Consider the following 17,839-nt stretch of genomic DNA (forward strand, 5'->3'; position numbering starts at 1 on the left):
CAATGTATTATGACATGAATATCTTCACCTCTGCAAAAAGGCACCTTCATGCTGTCACACTACAATGTTGAGATACCATACTTACTAATATTTAGAGCCATTTTGTTTAAGCTTGTTTATTGTAGGATGTGGTTGAAGGCTTGATATTAAATGTATATGAGGACTATCCATAAAGTAACAGATGTTTTGGGCTATTGTGGCAGCGAGTGGCGCTACAGATGCCAAATTGGTGTCCTAATGTAAAACGATGGAACTTTGTTGTTTTACAATGCAGCCATGTGCAGGTGGCGCTAAGCAACCATTTTCTGCAGTGTGGCATCTGTTTGTCACTGAAGCAAGTGAGATGTGAAAGTGGACTTGCTTTTACGAGTAGTTGCATTTCAAGAGAGTATTTTACACAAACACAAAACCACTTTTCATTATTTATATTTTATAAGCAAATGTTGGATTTTCACTGTTTGTAGAGAAATGTGCAGACAACTCGTTCCAGTAGTACATGGCGATTGATTTATAGCTTCGAATCAAAGTTACCAATATGGCTGGTGAGCTAGCTCATAAACGAATTGTTGGATGTCAATAATGCAAACATAGTTGGTGAATTTTTCGATAGTTCAGATACTGTGTCGTATTTGGCTGCAAATAGGGACAGTTGGTGTGGGGGTGCTTCATGTAATATTTTCAGAAGCATTTGGGGGCTGTAGGACCTCCCCTCCTTGACCTTGGCATGTGCCAGGATGTCATGATTCCTGGGATGACCCTAGAGATAAGGAAGTGATGATGCTGATGTGAGCGAATATGACATTCACAATTGTCTCAGCTGTCATGTGACAACAGAAAATAAGTGCTGACAGATGCTGAATCAACGTTTCTGCCCAGAACTCACAATGTCCTACTACTCACGAACAACTCGAGGCAGAATTTTTTGAAACCATTATTTTATCAACAGAACTGCAATCGCTTCGGTTCGGTGGGTCATCTCATCAGCGTAAGAGTTTCGAAATCCCATGGAAGAAAAAATGTTCATGTAGAGGATGTAAATTGGTCTGAGAGTATAAAGAGTGCCTACGTTTCCTCATCATCAGTATATGCGGAAATGTCATCGCTTAAATTTTCAAACTCTCCTTAGTTGTTTATTTCCAATATAACCACACAACAGAAGCTCAAGACTGCATTCATGTATCATAATTATAGAAACAGAATAGCTGTACTCAAGGACACAGCATCACTCTTGCTGGAAAGTTTACAAATCGCGTACGTTTAGAGACTATTTCCACTTGAGGTTGCTGAAACACAGGATCTCTGTATAAAATGCATCACACGAACTGACCTGACTGTATTGTCCGCAATAACTACTTTCTACCAACCCTTGAACAAAATAAAATGCTCTTACACTGGATCTCGATAGAAAAAACCGTTTTGGTGAAGTCTGGAGTACAACTGCCTTTGTAAGTTTCTTTATATACATTTTAATAAGACAAATGAAAATTTTGGCGATTTACTTTACAAACTTTGACGCAATTTTGATACACGCATGCCGTAACTTAACAAATTACTAAAACAATTATTTCCGATTTTTCACTTCTTCAGATTTTGTATTAATTTTTATCTGATATATCTCCAGGAAACTTCAAAATAAAGAAACTAGAAATCTATAGATATGCACAATTCTTAAAGTAACTTTATTTAATTTATAAGTCAGTTGCGTTTCCTGAATATACAAGTGATTGTTTTTGTAGTGACTGACGTCCAACCGAGCAGTTCTCAGACTACTGTGCTTGTGTATGTGTGTGCTTGTGTGAGTGTGTGTGTGTGTGTGTGTGTGTGTGTGTGTGTGTGTGTACGATCTTGATGAGTTGTCTCGAGCTGTTAGTTATGGCTAATCGATATGGCATACCGATCGAAACGTTGGTGTAGTTGGTGTAGTATTCAGAACCGAGAAAGGAGATCAAATAACGTTGACACATGGTCGTTTCCATTAAAAAAGGACACATCTAATATCATTCCAATCCATCCCAGTCACATCACGTCCCCATTCTCCAGGGAGATCGATGTGGACGGAATGTCAGTCTTGTACGTACGGACCTCAGAAAGTAAGTTACACAGCTCGTCCCACCCTAAGACCATTGCGCAACCATAGTGGTGCATTGTAAGAAGAGGGAATATTGTTGCTGTTTTCTGCAGAGTTCTGCTGCTGTCCGGATGACAGGTGCGTCACAGGACCATAGTGAAATAGCACGGCAACTGGAAACATACATCAGCGCTGAACTACGATTTTGGTGGGCAAAATGTCTGAATTGATTCACCGTGACAGTCTGGTGGTACGTGGACCAAATATAATGTCGCATCCAGCCGTAGTGAAATGGAGGCAACTATCTAACCAAGGCCGCACTGACGTCGGTGATGCTAGCTGCGAAGTCCAGATATTGCAGCATGCGATATCCGTATTTTTTGTAAGCTGAAAGCAGAACTGGGGGAGAGAGATTTTCCACCGACGCGAACGATCATACAGCGGTTTTTCAGTAACGCTGTGACCGAAGAGCGGATTTCCGCCGTCGAGGAACTCAGCGACTGGCAAAGCTGCGACCTTTATTTACAAAGACTTGGTGACTACGTTGAAACGTAGTGTAATGTATCTGTGTCACTGTTAAGTATAGTAGAGCAGTCAATAAACGTTACTTGGCCTGCCATAAAAGTGTGTATCGTATTTTTGTAATTCCCCTCGTTTCTGTTTCCCTGAACCATGTTCTCGAGGTGCAATGTACGTACCTAAAATCTAGATACAGAAAAAATCTGATATCTGATTGCAGTTTATGTTCTTATTTGTTTACAGTCATCTTTCACTGAACAACGTGTCAGTGTGAAAGACAAGTTCAACTGTTTCGTGTATATTATTTTCTCGCACGGGAAAACAAGAGTGGCAGACTCGCACGCTAGTTACTGGCGCAGATGAGCCTCAGGGAAGGAAAATCTCGCGCTGGCTTTCTGTCTATTGCAGGTGTTTAGATTGTTGACGTCCGGACGCGCCATTGCTTGCTTAACCTTAACCTGGTTTATTTAGTGTGTAAGACGAAGTTTCTGTAAGCAGAGATTGTTTATTGTGAATGTGATGGGAAGCTCTTGTTGCCCCAATTCCGTTTACCTAACGCGATGAGCAGAAACAGATACCAGATTCAACCCTTCAAACTTCACGCAAGCACCGAAGTCATCATTTTGCCATTCCCGGACTTCCACATCTACACACACACTCCGCAAGCCACCGTATGGTCCGTGGGGGAGAGCACCCTGTACCACAACTAGTATTCTCTTTCCTGTTCGACTCGCAAAGAGAAAAACAACTCTCCAGATGCCTCCGCACGAGCCCTAATCTCTCTGATCTTATCTTCGTGCTGATTCCGCGAAATGTACGTTATCGGCAGTAGAATCGTTCTGCAGTCATCCTCAAATGATGATTCTCTAAATTTTCTCAGTAGTGCTCCTCACGAAGAATGTCACCTTCGTTCCGATGATTTCCATTGGAGTTCCCAAAGAATCTCTGTAATACTTGCGTGTTGTTCGAATGTTCATGTAACAAATCTAGCATCCCACCTCTGAACTGCTTCGATGTCTTCCTTTAATCCGACCAAGTGTAGATCCCAGACACTCCAACAGTATTCAACAACGGGTAGCACTAGTGTCCTACACGCGGTCTACTTTACAGATGGACTACATTTTCCTAAAATTTCACAATAAACCATAGTCGACCACTCGCCTTCCCTAACACAGTCCTTACATGCTCATTCCATTTCATATTGCTTTGCAACGTTATGCCTAGATATTTAATCGACTTGACTGCTTCAATCAGCTCACTGCTAATGCTATACTCGAATATTTTGGGCTTGTTTTATCTATTCATCTGCACTACTTACAGATTTCTACACTTAAAGCTAGCTGCCATTCATCGAACCAACTAGAAATTTTGTGTAAGTCATCTCGTATCTGTCCACAGTCACTCAACAACGATATCTTCCTATACACCACAGCATTATCAGCAAACAACCGCAGATTGATGCCTATCCTGTCCGCCAGATCATTTATGGATATAGAGAATAATAGCATCGTATTTCCCTGGGGCACTCTTAACGATATACTTGACTCTGATAAACACTCGGCGTCGAGGACAACATAATGGGTTCTGTTACTTAAGAAGTCTTCGAACCACTCACTTATCTGGGAACCTATTCCATTTGCTCCTACCTCGTTAATAGCCTGGAGTGGGGCACTATGTCAAATGCTTTTCGGAAATCTAGAAATATAGAATCAGCCTCTTGCCTTTCATCCGTGGTTCACAGACTATCATGTGAGGAAAGGGCAAGCTGAGTTTCACAAGAGCGATGGTTTCTAAAACCATGGTAATTTGTGGGCGGAAGCTTCTCCCTTTCAAGCAAATTTATTGTGTTCGAACTGAGAATATGTTCAAGGATTCTGCAGCAGACCGTTGTTAATGATATTGGTCTGTAATTTTTAGGGTTAGTTATTTTAACCATTTTTATAAACAGGAGTCACGTGCGCTTTTTCCCAATCGCTTGGGACTTTGCGCTGGGCACGAGATTCACGATAAGTGCGAGCTAAGAAAGGGGCCAACGCTGTAGAGTACTTTTTGTAAAACCGATTTGGGATTCTATCAGGACTATATGTTCTCCATATAAGGGAGTCCATGCGCTGGTCAAACGGCGGTACGCTTGTATGATTATCCTGCGGGAACCATTTCTTAATGCAAAGTTTAAAACTTCGACTTTACTTTTGCTATCGTCTACTGCCACACCAAAGTGATCAACCAGCAACTTCACGTAGGACCAAAATTTTTTCGGGGTTTCGGGAAAATCTTTTGTTAGGGTATGACATTGGAAACTGTTGTAAGCTTCACGCATCGATCTTTTTACAGATGCACGAATTTCTATCAGCTTTTGCCTGTCGTCAGTTGTCCGTTTTGTTTTGAACCGAGAGTGCAGCAGCCTTTGCTTCCTCGGCGTTTTTCGAATTACGGTGGGTCTTTCCCGTCCTTAACCCACATACTTGCCACCTACCTCCCCTCAAAATGATTTACAATCCGATTAATCTTTGCCCGTAGTTTGTCTAAGTCCTTCTTACTGGAACAAAATGACACCAATTCATTGTGTAAGTGGGATTCTAACAACCGTCTACCTGCTCTTTCTAGCAGAAATAGTCTCCTGGCCATCGTGATGGATTTGTTAACTTTAGTACCCAAAGTCACTACGATGTCATGGTCACTACCCCTGTCTCTACCGATGCCGTCGATTAGGTCAGGCCTCTTTGTAGCTACAAGGCCTAAAATATTTCGACTGCGTGTGGGCTGTCGAATTAGCTGCCCAGTTTTTGGATACGTGTTGAAAAGAATTTTTGTAAACTGTCTGTCTGTAGATCCAAAGAGAACATTTTCCTCACAGAAACAGTTGTTTCTTGCTAATTCTAGCCTTGATAAATCGAATTCCTCGAAAAAACAGACTGGTTGTCTGGTTTCTTGGAAAAAGTTGGATAATTAAAAAAAAATCCTATGTGTTTTGATACAAGAGATAACTTGAAGCTGTGACGATGATATTCGATAGCACTGAAAATTGTAGGTCCCCAATATTTGGAAATGTTGCTTGTTAATACACTTGGAACGTAAGTACTATCGACATTGGTCACAACGAAAATGTGCTTCTCCTAGCACGTTGGAAGCTATTTAATCAGAAAAAATATCATTTATTTCATGGCAAAATGAAACTGAAGTTACCTTGTACATTGTCAGAAATTTGTACGTAGGTTTCGTTTAAAATGTAAAAAAATAATAAAATTGCTGAAAACATCAACTTCGATTACATTTCAGTTCCAGTTGTTTCTTCGTGCCTCTGTAAATAAATACGAACATTATTGACAGTACAGAGTTATTCTTTACTCTTTTTAAACTGATTTCTTTAATCCATCTTGAACTTTCCCTTCAACGAGCTCTAAATTATTCGAAATTTTCTGAAGTCAATTACCTTCAAATTATCGAGTGTGAACTGCATGCAGCTCTCAGGGAAGTGTAAAGCTTTCTCCAGTGGAAAAGGTAAAATCTGACGAATGAAATTAACTAAACTGACTTCTATAAATCACGGAAATAGCGAAAACAACAAAACCTCAGGAGAGCATTAAGTAGAGAGCACAAAGCAGCTGATTCGGCATGTGAGATTCAATCACAATGCTGAGCGACCAGCAGCAATACAATCTGGACACATCTATTCCTACGAGGTAGCTGCTGTTTGATAGAAAGATGAAAGATGGATACTGTGTCATAGAAGACATCCTATTAAATTGACAAAGAGGTATTATTTTCCGCAAGAAATGTACTGTTCAAATTCTGGAGGAAAATCAAACTCTGACATGGCTAGTTTATTAATTGTTCGTCCCTTTGGTATCGTCCAAATGGTTCATCCATAGACAGCTAAGGGCTTCGGTGATCACCGATGATTGGTCTTTTCTGTGACCCACTCGAAGGAAGAACGGAACTGAGGCACCATTCTCTCTGTAGTCTGCTCTCTCTCTCTGCCGCTTTCATTGAACTACAACCATCCCGAACATCCACCCTATCACCATTCCTTTGTCTCTTACGCACAGCTTATGTCTCAAAATCACCTTCACTCGTGTTCCTGTTCCAATATTCTGACTACACCGAATTTCTCGCCGTTCATCCCATCTTTAATTAGTCCTGCAGATACATTCAACCTCAACAAAACGTGTTAACTACTTGGTGTAATCACTGCATCCTCTCCATTAAACCTTGCAAAAATTACAGGGAAACCACACAATCATTCGAACACTGTGAGACCTTCTTGTGCTCACAACCATTCAGCCTATCTCTCTGAAAGTCTAAAACCTCACCTTCTAACCTTCAAGAAGGAAGCCCACAGTAGACCAAAAATACCAGCCGGCCGAATACGAGGACTAAATTTGAAGACCATAATCCTCATATCAAAGCCCCTAATCTGTCTCATCCACATCGGTGCTTATGTTGTGTACAATTCCACTTCTCTACTCTCTTCAAATCCTTGACATACGCATTGCGCTATGATTTCCATGTTCACCTACCTTCTCCCACCTGCATCCAGTAACAGTTAAAGTTCTCACACACTCCTCTCTTCAAACACCTCGAGCACCTTCGCCTTTTATATGTCGCCCGTAAACTTGAGTCCCAGTACCCCACTGTAAAACTTATCCTTGTAAACTCTTGACTGCTCTCGCGTCTCTTCCATTTCAGTCCAACTTCTCTCCAAAAACTCCACATCCATTTCCAAAAGCCGACCGCCGTGGCCGAGCGCTTCAATGCGCTTCAGTCCGGAACCGCGCTGCTGCTCCGGTCGCAGGTTCGATCTTGCCTCGGGCATGGATGTGTGTGATGTCCTTAGGTTAGTTAGGTTTAACTTGTTCTAAGTCTAGGGGACTGATGACCTCAGATGTTAAGCCCCATAGTGCTCAGAGCCATTTCAACCATTTGAACCTACTCACCTTTCGAGACCCATTTTTAATTTATTATTGGTATTAATTCTTAGTCAGCAACGCTATTCCAAACGAAATTAGACATATTCCAATATTGTTTCAAATCTGTTTAGTTCCATTACTCTGATTTTATTTCAATCCATCATATTAAAATTATCATCATTATCTAAGTAACTATGATGTAACAAATACTGCATTTGCCCAAGGCCATAATGTGTTCAAATAAAAGAAGGTAAGTATGACAGGAAAAGTGTTAAAATGTCAGAGAATAGCTTCCATAATACTCGAGAGAACCTCAGAGGGCAAAAATTTTACGGGAAGGCAGAGATCGGAATACACACAACAAATAATCGAGGACGATGGATGTCCAGTCCAGAGATCAAGAGTTTGGCACAGGAAGGGAAGTGTGGCACATTGCATCAAACAAGTCAGAAGTCGTATTACCTCCTGTCCTCCACTTCCAAAAAACAAAAACAAAAGGCACAGTCACCAGAAAGCTTATATTCTTTCAGTATTAATCTCAGGAGGCAGAAATATCTGAGGTGATTAGTCACGTTCGCACGAGAGAGGGTGTATGAAGAGTCTGTGCTACAATGTACAGCGGTTAGTCATAGCTTTCTTTATCAGCTGGAACATACGAAGTTATGTAATTTATTTCTTATTTGCTTGCAGATTGCACGGTGATTTCTATGTGTACTAGAACTTCAGGAACGTACCTGCAAACAAACAAAAAAGTAATAATGTAACTTTATTTTTTCGCGGTTACAATTAAGGCTTTATGGGCCCTCTTGTCTATCAGATTGAGCAACGATCTCTCCACCATACCAGCATAGCTTATAAAGTGAAAAGAAACTTGTTTTGATTCCATGAGAAGACCATACCTGATATTGTAATAGGATTTTGTAAAATTGACATCAGTCGGTTTCATTGAGTCACTGGACAGAGATGGTGACTGCTCCCTCTGGAGGAAACGGTGATAGTTCACGTCTTTGGAGCGGGCGAGGATTTCGCTGTGAGCCGTATATTGTCAGTCCGTGGACTGGGAGCTGTAACAGACGTCAGCAGTCGAGGCAGTCCCATGTCCTATCGGCCGGAGTACAGACTGGGCACTTTGGAATGTGTGGCTCACGGGTGTTGTGCGTGAATTCTGACACGTTTCAGGACCCTCCAGCGAATGTGTTTAACACACCCCTAGAGAGGAGTGCTTCTATCAGGTACTGTAAGTCCATGTGTTGCTAATTCTACCGTGGCTTCGGCACAGTGGTTGGAAACTGCTGCAACCTGTTTTTTTATGAACTTACATGCCCCAGGTTCCCTTGCATCTCAATGGGTGCAACATTTCAGAATTAGTTATTATGAACTCAACTTGAACTGATGTTGTAACATGTTGTGTCTTGTGGCTAACACTGACTCATTTTAGATAGTCATGTTAGTGATTAATATTGATGTGAATTATACGAGAACCATCCACAAAGTAAGTTCCTTTTCTATTTCTATCCGCGGCAGCGTTACGATCGCAGTTCCAAGCATGCGCAGCAGTTAGTCTGACTCAAGGAGAAGACATGTACGCCATTTTCAGATCGCTGCTGCCGACGTGTGCTTTGTCGTGCTTCTTTATAATGTCAGCCGTAATTGAAGATGCCACCGCGTGTGAAATCACATCTGTGATTCGTTTTCTAAATGCAAAGAAAGTTGAACGAAAGGAAATTCATCGCCAAATCTGCGAGGTTTACGGACAAATTGCTATGAGTGATTCAGTGGTTAGAAGATGGGTCACACTGTTCAATTAAGGACGTGATCAAGTGTACAATGAAGAACGAAGTGGACGCCCGTCTGTGGTTCACACAACTGAAGAGAGGATTAAGCGCAACCGTAAGTTTACACTTAGTGCCCTTGCTACGGAAATTCAGCAAATCTCACGATCACTAACTCATGAAATTCTTACTGAAAAAATTGAAATTTCGAAAACTTTACTCACGTTGGGTACCCAACATTCTTACTGAACAACACAAATCAACGGTTGGGCAGTGCACTTCAGTTTTTGACACGCTACAGTGAACAAGGCGATGGTTTTCTTTCTCGGATAATCACGGGGGATGAAACTTGGGTATCGTACGACACCCCTGAAACAAAACGGCAATCAATGGAATGGAGGCTCACTTCACCCCAACGAAGGTTAAGCCTAAGCAAATCTTGACACCTCGAAACGTCATGTGCACCGTTTTTGGGATAGAAAAGGCATTTTGCTGATTGATTTCTTACTACGAGGCCAAAAAATCAGTGCACATGGTTACTGCGAGACCATTAAGAAATTGCACCTTGCAAAACAGAACAAGCGCTGCGGATTACTGTCAAAAGGAGTTGTTTTTTCTCCACAATAATGCCCGATCTCAGACGGCGAATGTGACCAAACAACTCTTACGGGAATTTCACTGAAACACGTTTGATAATCCTCTGTACAGCCCGGACCTCGCTCCTAGCGACTTTAATCTCTTCTTACACCCAAAATCTGTCCTCGGTGATCAACACTTCAGCGATGATGACGAGCTGAAATAACATGTTACCACATGGTTGAATACATAGGCGGCAACCTTGTATGAAGAAGGCATACAAAAACTTGTGCCACGCTATGACAAGTGCCTACAATATTTCGGAACTATGTAGAAAAGTAGTTTAACAGTTGCAGATTTTTGAACAATAAATATTTTTTCTTTATCTGTACACGTTTGTTTTATATAACCGCCGGCCGGTGTGGCCGTGCGGTTCTAGTCGCTTCAGTCTGGAATCGCGTGACCGTTACGGTCGCAGGTTCGAATCCTGCCTCGGGCATGGATGTGTGTGATGTCCTTAGGTCAGCTAGGTTTAAGTAGTTCTAAGTTCTAGGGGACTGATGACCACAGATAGTGCTCCGAGCCATTTGAACCATTTTTATATAACGAAACGGACCTTACTTTGTGGACATACCTCGTATATGTTGACGAGAAATGACTCTTTACTGTTCAGCATGTGCAATGGATCCAGGCGAGTGTGTCATAGCAGGCAGGTTTTGAGCGACACTGAGCAGGATCCAATCCTGGGAACAGCCAAGTTCATTACAAAAGGAAAGTTTTGAATTGTAGGATTTTTAAAGTCGCTAGGCTTTGTTAATTTAGTTTTCTTTGTTATTGAGTTGTATTTAAAAAAAATTCTGCGTTAAACATGGTCTTTAGACTTTTGTTAACCTCCTTAAATTCTTAAGTGCCAGAATCATTTTTCTTGTGAGCTTAGTTCGTCCTTGAAATCTTGCCTCTGATTACTTGAGTAAAAGTGAAAGGTGTTTGCTGTGATGCTCTATGGAGCGATCCAAAGTGTTTTGTTATGAATTTTTTCCCTTCCTTTCAGCCTACTGCCCAATACAGTCGCAGTATCATCCATCAAATATCTGTAAAGCAAATGCCTTCGAAAAGCACTGCCTGAAGCTGCGATTCAGGTTTTACACAGGATGCTCCAGAACTACCGTACAATTATTTTTCTCGGAAACTGTATGTTCGATACTTTTCGGATGAAGTGCATTTCAGGCAAAGCCCTAAGAGCTAATAGAACGGTGCAGCTTACATCGGAAGCGGCTGGAAAATTGAAACAAACTCAGCTTCAGAATTGCAAATTAAAACCATTAGTGCCGTTTGAAAGTGCCCATACAACTGAATATTTCTCTTCCGAAAAGTTCTATTTCTATTTGAGCTGTTCAGTGATATTATCAGAAAGTTCTCCATAGCAACTAAAGTTAGTGAGAACTGTTGACCCTAGACAACAGAGTAACACGCATTGCCCCACTGCTAGTGCCATTACTTGCGACTAATAAGACGCATTTTGGCGGTATGTTGTCAGAGGTTTCTGTGGACGTCTTCACTTTATTTACGTTACTGCTTTAGTAATGGCATAGGCTAACGAAGGCGCATACGATGTGCTTAGGATACTCTGAACAGGTCGCCAAAGCTGCTTTGCATACAAGCAGAGCGGGTTTGTGCAGACTTATCAAGTGTGGCGATACCGGTATCAAGGAAGTAGTCCTTAGCGCATGGCACTGACGACTAGTTTCTGCATAGTCACTAAGTTTGTCAAACCGATGGGCCACTATTCGTCTGCAGTCGAGTTTTGAGTAGTTAAAAATGGTTCAAATGGCTCTGAGCACTATGGGACTTAACATCTGAGGTCATCAGTCCCCTAGGACTTAGAACTACTTGAACCTAACTAACCTAACGACATCACACACATCGATGTCCGAGGCAGGATTCGAACCTGCGACCGTAGCAGTCGCGCGGTTCCAGACTGAAGCGCCTAGAACCGCTCGGCCACAGCGGCCGGCCCTTGAGTAGTTAGGCTGAATACACTATAATCTGATTTCAAAGTAAGAGAAGAACCATTCTGCTGTACCACTAAACACTAAAGAGGTAACGCTTAGAACTTAACAGATTCCAGTTAGATAACTATACTTTTTGCGAAATATTCACCACACTGCCACACAAAAAGAGCACAGCTTCCTACAGCTGCTTTTCTCTGTGACAAGCAGAACGACCATGACAGTGCATTAGCGTTGGTTGTATGTAGCGTTGTTCCACGCCTGACGGAGTATACAAGGGGCGTGAAGGCCGTCAGGAGTTGAGCGGTCGCTGTGAAGTACACAGATCTGGCATGTACTCCCGTGAAACTGCGTATAGGCATCAGGCAAAATTTAGATGGATCTCATTGTCGGTCTCTATTTGGTCGGCTGGTCGGTTCATGTAGTACGCAGGGTTATTTCTATTAACGTTTAAAAACCCCAGAAACGATGTAGATTTCGCTGAGACAAGTAATTTAATACAAGACACAAGGGGCCGTAAATGTCGGGAAATACTACAAAAGTTGATGACTTATGTTGATTGTCTTGCGTCACCAGATGATGTAACTCGCCGCACGCGCAGCTGTTTAGCCTTTCGGTCTGTCGCACCTGATCATCCCAACCGAACGCAAGTATTCACGTCGGTTTGCCTCCGGGCAGATGCGCACGACTATAGCGCATCCGGCGTCTGGTAGATGGCATTTCTTTCATCGCGTTAGACATTTATGGGTTTACGTTGAGGTAAGATTTATTATTTTATTTACCGCTATCGCGATCTGCGCTGGTTTACTGCACAGTACTAAACGACATAAACCAGCCGTATTTCGTCACAGGTAAATGTGTGTCCCGTCCGCGGTGGCCGAGCGGTTCTAGGCGCTTGAGTCCGGAACCGCGTGACTGCAACGGTCGCAGGTTCGAATCCTGCTTCGAACGTGATTGTGTGTGATGTCCTTAGGTTAGTTAGGTTTAAGTAGTTGTAAGTTCTAGCGGACTGATGACCTCAGCAAGTTAAGTCCCATAGTGCTCAGAGCCATTTGAACCATTTGAACTGATGACCTGTGAGGCTGGTCCCGGCGGAGGTTCGAGTCCTCCCTCGGGCATGGGTCTCTGTTCGTCCTTAGGATAATTTAGGTTAAGGAGTGTGTAAGCTTAGGGACTGATGACCTTAGCAGTTAAGTCCCATACGATTTCACACACATTTGAACATTTGAACTGATGACCTCAGATGTTAAGTCCCACAGTGCTCAGAGCCATTTGAACCATTTTGAACCAAATGCGTGTAAGCTTCCGAATGGCGTTGTTACCAGTAAATGACTGACGTTTTCTTTACTGCATAAAGTATGTAAACAAAAAAAGGGACAAAAGGAAATAAATACAAAATAAGAACAGCTTCCGCTTGGTTACAGTGAGGGCAATGATTTTGTAATTTCTACGTTTACAACAGATCACTTTTACAAAAGGTGTTCCAAATTTGCGGCATTTGCTTGAATGGAAGTATGGTATCGCTCGATCACCCCGTCACGTACGCACGTGCACATGAGGCGAGGCCAAAGTTCATCATTTTTCATCCACTTTATGGGTATTTTCCGACAATTGCGACCTCAAATGTCTCATGTTAAATTACTTGTCTCAGCTTCATCTACAGAGCTTCGGAGGTTGTTAAACATTAATAAAAATCACCCTGTAGAGATTTGCGGGGCGTTCAGATGTCACAGAAGCCCCTTGTCGCACTGCATGCGTGGAGTACCTGGGAATATATACTTATATGGATATGGTGTCTGTTCTTTCGAACCTGTCCGAAAGAACAGACACCATATCCATATAAGTATATAGTTCTGGCAAGACAGGCCATGACGTTCTTCTTCTATGCGGATGCACACATATTACCCGAACTCTTACGGGACTTGGTAAGAATGTCTTCCACGAGTAATGAGTGTGTTGGGTAGGGACACTAAGAATGGACTGCGTGGACATATAAGGCGAGAATGTGGGTCTCGCGGGAGGCGTGCGCGAGATGGTTCCTGGAGTCGCGCTATCCTCTGTGCCTTCGGTGGCTCAGATGGATAGAGCGTCTGCCATGTAAGCAGGGGTTGGGGTTGGGTTGGGTTGTTTGGGGAAGGAGATCAGACAGCGAGGTCATCGGTCTCATCGGATTAGGGCAGGATGGGGAAGGACGTCGGCCGTGCCCTTTCAAAGGAACCATCCCGGCATTTGCCTGGAGCGATTTAGGGAGATCTTGGAAAACCTAAATCAGGATGGCCGGACGCGGGATTGAACCATCGTCCTCCCGAATGCGAGTCCAGTGTCTAACCACTGCGCCACCTCGCTCGGTCCATGTAAGGAGATACTGGGTTCGAGTCCCGGTCGGGGCACACATTTTCACCTGTCCTCGTTGATATATATAATTCTAATTACCTGGGAATACTCTCCACCACTGCGGAGCCGCTACTTCTCAGTCAAGTAGCTCCTCAGTTTGCCTCACAGGGACTGAGAGCACCCTGCTTGCCAACAGAGCTCGACAGACCCGGGCAATCACCCATCCAAAGTGCTAGCCAAGTACGACTAACTTCGGTGCTCTGACGGGAACCATTGTTACCATTGTGGCGAGGCCGTTGGCGTGAACACAAATTACGTCAAGGGAATCAGCTGCCTGGCCGTAAAGAGCTACATTATCGTCGCTTCGTACATCTAATAGCAACACCATCGATATTTCACGAGTTATTTTGTTAAAAGAATGCAGTCTAGAATGCATCCATTTGTCGTTTACTGCAGGAAACAAGACGCCGTATAACTTTACAATAGCTCATTACGAACCAGTTAAAGAACGCGTCGCAGACCGAAGAGCAACGGCACGCTCATTTGTCCTCTGCTGTACGCGATGTAGCGCCTATAATGATTGTTTCTAAGCTGCGCTTTCGGTTAACTTTGGTTTAACATTCTGTGGAAGAGAGATTCCTACAAACGAAGCCGCAGGTCAGCTTTCAAAGTAAGGGGCGAGGAAACGATGCAAAGTTGTTGCGGTAACTACCACGGAGCTCGCCTCACGTGATTTCGAGAAGCCTTGAGAAGCTAACTCAGAATTGCCAGGTAGGACTCTGAAGCTGTTGTCTACCGAGTGCGAGCCCATTTTCTTAGCCGGTTTACTTCGCTTGACGTCGCCTCTCTCTTCGTGTCAGTGCCGCAGTCTACATCTACATACATACTCCGCAATCCACCATACGGTGCGTGGCGGAGGGTACCTCGTACCACAACTAGCATCTTCTCTCCCTGTTCAACTCCCAAACAGAACGAGGGAAAAATGACTGCTCATATGCCTCTGTACGAGCCCTAATCTTATCTTTGTGGTCTTTCCGCGAAATGTAAGTTGGCGGCAGTAAAATTGTACTGCAGTCAGCCTCAAATGCTGGTTCTCTAAATTTCCTCAGTAGCGATTCACGAAAAGAACGCCTCCTTTCCTCTAGAGACTCCCACCCGAGTTCCTGAAGCATTTCCGTAACACTTCCGTGATGATCAAACCTACCAGTAACAAATCTAGCAGCCCGCCTCTGAGTTGCTTCTATGTCCTCCCGCAATCCGACCTGACAGGGATCCCAAACGCTCGAACAGTACTCAAGAATAGGTCGTAATAGTACATACGTTAAGAGATTTGACAAGGGCATTCAAGTTCATGGAGGTGAAACAAGAGTATTAAAGTTCATGGAGGTGAAATATGACGTTTTAATTCCTTCGGAGACGGCAAAGGAACTGGAAGATTAGTTGAATGGTATGGAGCGTCTTGAGAAAGATGCTATAAGAATAATATAAAAATGTAAAAGAAAGACATTAGAATGTAGTCCAATTAAATCAGACAATTCTGAGACAATCTGATGGGAGAAAAAACACCGAAATTAATAACTGAGGTTCTGCTATTGGGGTAGCAAAATAACTGACGTGCAACAGCTGCGGGTAGTAGAGTATCTATCATACCGTTGCGTCAACCATACGTACAGGCCTATTACAAATGATTGAAGCGATTTCATATATTCACTGTAGCTCCGTTCATTGACATATGGTCACGACACACTACAGATACGTAGAAAAACTCATAAAGCTTTATTCGGCTGAAGCCGCACTTCAGGTTTCTGCCGCCAGAGCGCTCGAGAGCGCATGACACAAAATGGCGACAGGAGCCGAGAAAGCGTATGTCGTACTTGAAATGCACTCACATCAGTCAGTCATAACAGTGCAACGACACCTCAGGACGAAGTTCAACAAAGATCCACCAACTGCTAACTCCATTCGGCGATGGTATGCGCAGTTTAAAGCTTCTGGATGCCTCTGTAAGGGGAATCAACGGGTCGGCCTGCAGTGAGCGAAGAAACAGTTGAACGTGTGCGGGCAAGTTTCACGCGTAGCCCGCGGAAGTCGACGAATAAAGCAAGCAGGGAGCTAAACGTACCACAGCCGACGGTTTGGAAAATCTTACGGAAAAGGCTAAAGCAGAAGCCTTACCGTTTACAATTGCTACAAGCCCTGACACCCGATGACAAAGTCAAACGCTTTGAATTTTCGGAGCGGTTGCAACAGCTCATGGAAGAGGATGCGTTCAGTGCGAAACTTGTTTTCAGTGATGAAGCAACATTTTTTCTTAATGGTGAAGTGAACAGACAGAATGTGCGAACCTAGGCGGTAGAGAATCCTCACGCATTCGTGCAGCAAATTCGCAATTCACCAAAAGTTAATGTGTTTTGTGCAATCTCACAGTTTAAAGTTTACGGCCCCTTTTTCTTCTGCGAAAAAAACGTTACAGGACACGTGTATCTGGACATGCTGGAAAATTGGCTCATGCCACAACTGGAGACCGACAGCGCCGACTTCATCTTTCAACAGGATGGTGCTCCACCGCACTTCCATTGTGATGTTCGGCATTTCTTAAACAGGAGACTGGGAAACCGATGGATCGGTCGTGGTGGAGATCATGATCAGTAATTCATGTCATGGCCTCCACGCTCTCCCGACTTAACCCCATGCGATTTCTTTCTGTGGGGTTATGTGAAAGATTCAGTGTTTAAACCTCCTCTACCAAGAAACGTGCCAGAACTGCGAGCTCGTATCAACGATGCTTTCGAACTCATTGATGGCGACATGCTGCGCCGAGTGTGGGAGGAACTTGATTATCGGCTTGATGTCTGCCGAATCACTAAAGGGGCACATATCGAACATTTGTGAATGCCTAAAAAATCTTTTTGAGTTTTTGTATGTGTGTGCAAAGCATTGTGAAAATATCTCAAATAGTAAAGTTATTGTAGAGCTGTGAAGTTGCTTCAGTCATTTGTAATAACCCTGTATTTGTTCTGGTTACATTCCCCGTATACGTGTAACTACACATTGGTACACATGCTTTTCAAGATTTCTCTGTATTAATCATATCTTCGATGTCTAATTCGAAAATATTGTCTTGCGTTACAGTGTGGAAGCCTTCAAACCCTTGGTCTCAACAGCTATTATCGTTCGTTGAGAAATTTTAACACTGTAGGTCCTGTATTTAACGGATCAGTGACACAAACCATTAATGAGGAATATTCCCTTAGTACCTCGTGTGAAATTTACGTGATATAATTTCAATGTTAACGGTTGCTAGACTGTCCATAGACCCTACAACAAAAGTCCAGATCGGTAAACATCGCAACTGCTATTGAAAAGTCTCTGGTTAATACCTAACTTTAGAGCATTTTGAAACGCATTTCGTCTCATTGAGGAGAGGATTTGTAACTAATTTTTTTCACTTAATCTTTTAAAGATTCTGTGTCAAGTATCTTCATTTAACAAATAGTATAATCTTGCACGAAAACTTTCAGTTCTCGTAGCTATCATTTTCAAAGATATGACATACTTCGTTATACTTTACTTCAGTCCAAGTTTCATTCATGCTTCCATTTCAGGCAAAATACTACCGTAGACCAATTTAGTACTTTCATTGCGTGTATT

The sequence above is a fragment of the Schistocerca serialis genome, chromosome 1, assembly GCF_023864345.2.
Source record: "Schistocerca serialis cubense isolate TAMUIC-IGC-003099 chromosome 1, iqSchSeri2.2, whole genome shotgun sequence".
NCBI classification, from domain to species: Eukaryota; Metazoa; Arthropoda; class Insecta; order Orthoptera; family Acrididae; genus Schistocerca; species Schistocerca serialis.